The 7,750-nt window shown below is 44.7% G+C and overlaps 1 pseudogene; it reads left to right on the top strand.

Moving 5' to 3' along the window:
• The first annotated feature begins 375 nt into the window (after positions 1–375).
• LOC114908560 lies at positions 376–593 on the top strand (annotated as a pseudogene).
• Positions 594–7,750: the final 7,157 nt, after the last annotated feature.

The raw sequence follows: 7,750 nt of genomic DNA on the forward strand, positions 1-7,750 counted from the left end.
CCTCATGGAGCCTCAGCTAGTGGGGGAGCCAGTCATAAAGCAATTACCTAATTATTTAACTACCATTGTGTGAAGAGAGTGTGTAACGCCAGGTTCCTAACCTGGGCTGCAGGATCAGGGCCAGCCTTCTTAGGAAGTGACAAAGAAGGAGGCAGACAGTGATGCAGGCAAATAATGGGGGTGGAGGAAGCATTCCAGGCAGAAGGACCAGCAAGTGTGAGGAGACCCTGAAGAAGAAGGAACAGTGTCAGTTCTACCTCAGAGATTTCTATGAAGACCACATGAGATGAGCGTGGAAACACTTTGTAAACTGTGGAGTGATGTTCAAATGTGGCAGATTATTATTAAAACAATGAATATAAACATGCCTTAAAGATGAGTTTAGTTTCAGCAGGTGGCCCCGGGGCTAGGGTCACCCTGAGCTGGGACGCTGGCACCGTGAGGCTAAGCAGACTCCTGGGCCCACACTGCCAGAAGCTAGCCAGAAACTGGATTCCCATGGCAGGTGCCACGGGGCTGGTGTGGGCCACCGACTGGGGCTGATTCTGAACTGGGTGCCCTACTTCAACAGCAAGTTTAAGAAGAAAAATTAATGAAAACAAACCCCCTCAGACCCCTCCTCTGGTATCTAGTGGTGCTGCCTCCTTCCATCTGAGTCTGGAGCAGCCCAAGCTCTTGGGGTGGACCGACCTCAAGGAAGTCCACAGTGCAACTTAGACTTTCTATAGTTTTGGTGTGTGAATGCACACAGCATTAAACCTTGGTCTGAAACCTGCCCACCTGGATGAGCTCATGCGGGGGCTTGGTTACCCTGACTGAAGGCCCAGGGGCTCAGCTGACCCGGGGATCCTTTCAACTCCAAATCTAGGAGTTTTCCCAATGGCTGGCAGAAAAGGTTTGATTATTTAAGATGTTCAGTAGATAATACCTGCACAATGCTTTTTATTTTTGTTGGGGGGGGGGCGTCGGTACGTAGGCCTCTCCCTGTTGTGGCCTCTCCCGTCGCGGAGCACAGGCTCTGGACGCACAAGCTCAGCGGCCATGGCCCACGGGCCTAGCTGCTCCGTGGCACGTGGGATCTTCCCGGACCAGGGCACGAACCCGTGTCCCCTGCATCGGCAGGCGGACTCTCAACCACTGCGCCACCAGGGAAGCCCCACTGAACAATTTTTTTTTTTTTTTTGCAGTACGCAGGCCTCTCACTGTTGTGGCCTCTCCCGTCGCGGAGCACAGGCTCCAGATGCGCAGGCTCAGCGGCCATGGCTCACGGGCCTAGCCGCTCCGCGGCATGCGGGATCTTCCCGGACCGGGGCACGAACCCGTGTCCCCTGCATCGGCAGGCGGACTCAACCACTGCGCCACCAGGGAAGCCCAAGCACAATGTTTTTATCTATCACTGCCCTAACAAGTTACCCCATGACTTAGTGGCTTAAAACAACAAACATTCATTATGTCACAGTAAAAAAAAAAAAAAAAAAAAAATGAGCTTAGTTACCTTTATTAATCCGTTCAGTGACTAGTTGAATACTGCTCAGTGTCAGATATTGTTCTAGATTTGGGGGTTACAGTAGTAAATAAGACAGGACCGTGGGCTTCTCTGGTAGCACAGTGGTTAAGAATCACCTGCCAATGCAGGGGACCTGGGTTTGAGCCCTGGTCTGGGAAGATCCCACATGCCACGGAGCAACTAAGCCTGTGCTCCACAACTACTGAGCCTGAGCTCTGGAGCCTGCAAGCCACAACTACTGAGCCTGTGTGCCACAACTACTGAAGCCCACACGCCTAGAGCCCATGCTCCGCAACAAGAGAAGCCTCCAGAGTGAGAAGTCCGCACACCACAATGAAGAGTGGTCCCTGCTCACTGCAGCTAGAGGAAGCCTGTGCGCAGCAATGAAGACCCAATGCAGCCAAAAATAAAATAAATTTATTAAAAAAAAAAAGATAGGACGGCTGCCCTGGAAGGTTCCCTTTCAGAGAGACAGACACTAAATGCAACAGTAATTTCAGAGAGTGGTAAAGTGGTGCAGAGGAGTAGAGAACAATGGAAGTAGACAGGAAGGCAGGGCTCTCTGAGGGGGTAATGACCAACTCTGAATAAAATGAGATCTGCCACTTTCTGATGATGTGACCTTGGATACCACCTAACATTTCAGGACTCAGTTTCCTCATCTGTTAAATAAGGATACTTATACCCATCTTTTGGGACTTCCCTGAGGATTATCTTGCCTGACACAAGGAACTCAAGGCCTCCAGTACAAAGCTGAGCTGGCATTAAGAGACACTTCATTGCTAAATAATTGAGTGTCTACTGATCTGATGCTCAAGATATTAGGAATATGTTTAAAAAGATATAGAATGACAAGGAGGAGAAAGTAGGTCTTCTATTTTCAGACCAGACTGGACAAGTCCTTCAGATGGAGTCGTCAGTGATCTTCCGCTCTGTGCCAGTTGGGTCCTCTTGGAAGCAGATGCTGAGACAGTGAGGTGTGCGGGCAGTATGGGGTGGGGGGCAATGGTGTCTGTGAAAGGGAGAAGAGGGAAGAGCGGCACTGGGCAGGAAAAGGCTCTAGAGGAAAGATGCTGGTTAGAGGAGTCCTACACTGGGCAGAAGAGGCCAGGCCTCACACCCCTGCTATGCTCAGCCATTAGCCAGCGCTGTGAAGAGCACGGTTTCAGCTCCAAGAGCAGCCACGTGGTAAGTTCCTCCTTGAAGGGAGATCTGGGTAGTGCACCTCCATAACTGCCACAAACTCCCAGTCTCACACCAAAGACTTTTTGCTGTCAAAGTAACAGTGCTTCCTTGGGAGCGGAAAATGAGATTTATCCTGACTTGGGGAAGGCTGCACAAAGGAAAAGCACTCCAAGGGCCAGAGAACTCTAGGCCTGATTTTATGATACTCTGCGTCCATTAGGATGCCTCTGACCACAAGTTACAGAAAACTCAACTCAAAATGACTTGAACAATAAAGAACATTTATGGGACTTCCCTGGTGGTCCAGTGGTTAAGAATCCACCTTCCAGAGCTTCCCTGGTGGCACAGTGGTTGAGAGTCTGCCTACCGATGCAGGGGACATGGGTTCGTGCCCCGGTCCGGGAGGATCCCACATGCCGCGGAGCAGCTGGGCCCATGACCCATGGCCGCTGAGCCTGTGCGTCCGCAGCCTGTGCTCTGCAACGGGAGAGGCCACAACAGTGAGAGGCCCACGTACAACAACAACAAAAAAAAAAAAAAAAAGAATCCACCTTCCAATGCAGGGGATGCGGGTTTGATCCCCGGTCGGGGAACTAAGATCCCACATGCTGAGGTGCAACTAAGCCCGCGCACCACAACTACAAAGCCTGCGAGCCGCAACTAGGGAGAAGACTGGGCGCTGCAATGAAAGATACCACATGACCTAACTAAGACCCAACACAGCCAAAAATAAATAAATAAATATTGGATTGGTTCAAGATGGTGGAGTAGAAGATCGTGTGCTCACTCCCTCCTGTGAGAGCACCGGAATCACAACTAACTGCTGAACAGTCATTGACAGGAAGACACTGGAACTCACCAAAAAAGATACCCCACATCCAAAGACAAAGGAGAAGCTGCAATGAGATGGTAGGAGGGGCGCAATCACAGTAAAATCAAATCCCATGACTGCTGGCTGGGTGACTCACAAACTGGAGAACAATTATACCACAGAAGTTCACCCACTGGAGTGAAGGTTCTGAGCCCCACATCAGGCTTCCCAACCTGGGGGTCCGGCAATGGGAGGAGGAATTCCTAGAGAATCAGACTTTGAAGGCTAGCGGGATTTGATTGCAGGACTTTGACAGGACTGGGGGAAACAGAGACTCCACTCTTGGAGGGCACACACAAAGTAGTGTGCTCATCGGAACCCAAGGGAAGGAGCAGAGACCCCATAGAAGACTGAACCACAACTACCTGCTAGTGTTGGAGGGTGTGCTGCAGAGCCAGGGGGTGGCTGTGGCTTACCGAGGGGACAAGGACACTGGCAGCAAAATTTCTGGGAAGTACTCCTTGGCATGAGCCCTCCCAGAATCCGCAATTAGTCCCACAAAGAGCTGAGTAGGCTCCAGTGCTGGGTCACCTCAGGCTAAACAGCCAACAGGGAGGGAACCCAGACCCACCCATCAGCAGACAAGCGGATTAAAGTTTTACTGAGCTCTGCCCACCAGAGCAACACCCAGCTCTACCCACCACCAGTCCCTCCCATCAGGAAGATTGCACAAGCCTCTTAGATAGCCTCATCCACCAGAGGGCAGGCAGCAGAAGCAAGAAGAACAATTCTGCAGCCTGTGGAATGAAAACCACATTCACAGAAAGATAGACAAAATGAAAAGGCAGAGGACTATGTACCAGATGAAGGAACAAGATAAAACCCCAGAAAAACAACTAAGTGAAGTGAAGATAGGCAACCTTCCAGAAAAAGAATTCAGAATAATGATAGTGAAGATGATCCAGGACCTCAGAAAAAGAATGGAGGCAAAGATCGAGAAGATGCAAGAAATGTTTAACGAAGACCTAGAAGAATTAAAGAGGAAACACCCAGAAGAATTACAGAACAAACAGAGATGAACAATACAATAACTGAAATGAAAAATACACTAGAAGGAATCAATAGCAGAATAACTGAGGCAGAAGAACGGATAAGTGACCTGGAAGACACAATGGTGGAATTCACTTCCGTGGAACAGAATAAAGAAAAAAGAATGAAAGGAAATGAAGACAGCCTAAGACACATCTGGGACAAGATTAAATGCAACATCATTCGCATTATAGGGGTCCCAGAAGGAAAAGAGAGAGAGAAAGGACCCGAGAAAATATCTGAAGAGATTATAGTCGAAAACTTCTGCAACATGGGAGAGAAAATAGCCACCCAAGTCCAGGAATCCCAGAGAGTCCCAGGCAGGATAAACCCAAGGAGAAACACACTGAGACACATAGTAATCAAATTGACAAAAATTAAAGACAAAGAAAAATTACTGAAAGCAACAAGAGAAAAAGGACAAGTAACATACAAGAGAACTCCCGTAAGGTTAAAAGCTGATTTCTCACAGAAACTCTACAAGCCAGAAGGGAGTGGCACAATATATTTATCATGAAAGGGAAGAACCTACAACCAAGATTACTCTACCCAGCAAGGATCTCATTCAGATTCAATGGAGAAATCAAAAACTTTACAGACAAGCAAAAGCTAAGAGAATTCAGCACCACCAAACCAGCTCTACAACAAATGCTAAAGGAACTTCTCTAAGTGGGAAACACAAGAGAAGAAAAGGACCTACCAAAACAAACCCAAAACAATTAACATTAAAATGGTAATAGGAATATATATATCGATAATTAACTTAAACGTGAATGGATTAAATGCTCCAACCAAAACACAGGGGCTCACCGAACAGATACAAAAACAAGACCCATATATAGGCTGTCTACAAGAGACCCACTTCAGACCTAGGGACACACACAGACTGAAAGTGAGGGAATGGAAAAAGATATTCCATGCAAATGGAAATCAAAAGAAAGCTGGAGTAGCAATACTCATATCAGATAAAATAGACTTTAAAATAAAGAATGTTACAAGAGATAAGGAAAGGACTTCCCTGGTGGCGCAGTGGTTGAGAGTCCACCTGCGCATGCAGGGGACATGGGTTCGTGCCCCAGTCGGGGAAGATGCCACATGCTGTGGAGCGGCTGGGCCCGTGAGCCATGGCCACTTAGCCTGCATGTCCAGAGCCTGTGCTCCGCAACGGGAGAGGACACAACAGTGAGAGGCCCGTGTACCACACACACACAAAAAAGAGACAAGGAAGGACACTACATAATGATCAAGGGATCAATCCAATAAGAAGACATAACAATTATAAATATATGTGCACCCAACATAAGAGCACCTCAATACATAAGGCAACTGCTAACAGCTATAAAAGAGGAAATCAACAGTAACACAATAATAGTGGGGGATTTTAACACCTCATTTACACCAATGGACAGATCACCCAGACAGAAAATTAATAAGGAAACACAAGCTTTAAATGACACAAGAGACCAGATAAATTTAATTGATATTTATAGGACATTCCATACAAAAACAGCAGATTACACTTTCTTCTCAAGTGCACATGGAACATTCTCCAGGATAGATCACATCTTGGGTCACAAATCAAGCCTTGGTAAATTTAAGAATATTGAAATCACATCAAGCATCTTTTCTGACCACAATGCTATGAGATTAGAAATCAATTACAGGGAAAAAAAGCATAAAAAACACAAACACATGGAGGCTAAACAATATGTTACTAAATAACCAAAACATCACTGAAAATATCAAAGAGAAAATTAAAAAATACCTAGAGACAAATGACAACAAAAACATGATGATCCAAAACCTATGGGATACAGCAAAAGCAGTTCTAAGAGGGAAATTTATAGCAATACAATTCTACCTCAAGAAACAAGAAAAATCTCAAACAATCTAACTTTACACCGAAAGGAACAAGAGAAAGAAGAACAAACAAAACCCAAAGTAAGTAGAAGGAAAGAAATCATAAAGATCAGAGCAGAAATAAATGAAATAGAAACAAAGAAAATGATAGCAAAGATCAATAAAACTAAAAGCTGGTTCTTTGAGAAGATAAACAAAATTGATAAACCATTAGCCAGACTCATCAAGAAAAAAAGAGAGAGGACTCAAATCAATAAAATTAGAAATGAAAAAGGAGAAGTTTCAATGCACAACGCAAAAATACAAAGCATCATAAGAGACTACTACAAGCAACTCTATGCCAATAATATGGACAACCTGGAAAAAATGGACAAATTCTAATAAAGGTATAACCTTCCAAGACTGAACCAGGAAGAAATAGAAAATATGAACAGACCAATCACAAGTAATGAAATTGAAACTGTGATTTAAAATCTTCCAACAAACAAAAGTCCAGGACCAGATGGCTTCACAGGTGAATTCTATCAAACATTTAGAGAAGAGCTAACACCCATCCTTCTCAAACTCTTCCAAAACATTGCAGAAGAAGGAACACTCCCAAACTCATTTTACAGGGCCACCATCACTCTGATACCAAAACCAGACAGAGATACTACAGAAAAAGAAAATTACAGACCAATATCACTGATGAATATAGATGCAAAAATCCTCAACAAAATACTAGCAAAGAGAATCCAACAGCACATTAAAAGGATCATACACCATGATCAAGTGGGATTTATCCCAGGGGTGCAAGGATTCTTCAATATACACAAATCAATCAATGTGATACACCATATTAACTAATTGAAGAATAAAAACTATATGATCTTCTCAATAGATGCAGAAAAAGCTTTTGACAAAATTCAACAACCACTTATGATAAAAACTCTCCAGAAAGTAGGTATAGAGGGAACCTAACTCAACATAATAAAGGTCATATACGACAAACCACAGCAAACATCATTCTCAATGGTGAAAACCTGAAAGCATTTCTTCTAAGAGCAGGAAGAAGACAAGGATGTCTACTCTTGTCACTATTATTCAACATAGTTTTGGAAGTCCTAGCTATGGCAATCAGAGAAGAAAAAGAAATAAAGGAATACAAATTGGAAAAGAAGAAGTAAAACTGTCATTGTTTGCAGATGACATGATACTATACATAGAGAATCCTAAAGAGGCCACCAGAAAACTACTAGAGCTAATCAATGAATTTGGTAAAGTTGCAGGATACAAAATTAATGCATAGAAATCTCTTG

Source organism: Monodon monoceros, unplaced genomic scaffold, assembly GCF_005190385.1.
Source record: "Monodon monoceros isolate NGI ecotype Baffin Bay Population unplaced genomic scaffold, NGI_Narwhal_1 Super_Scaffold_4, whole genome shotgun sequence".
Classification (NCBI taxonomy): Eukaryota; Metazoa; Chordata; class Mammalia; order Artiodactyla; family Monodontidae; genus Monodon; species Monodon monoceros.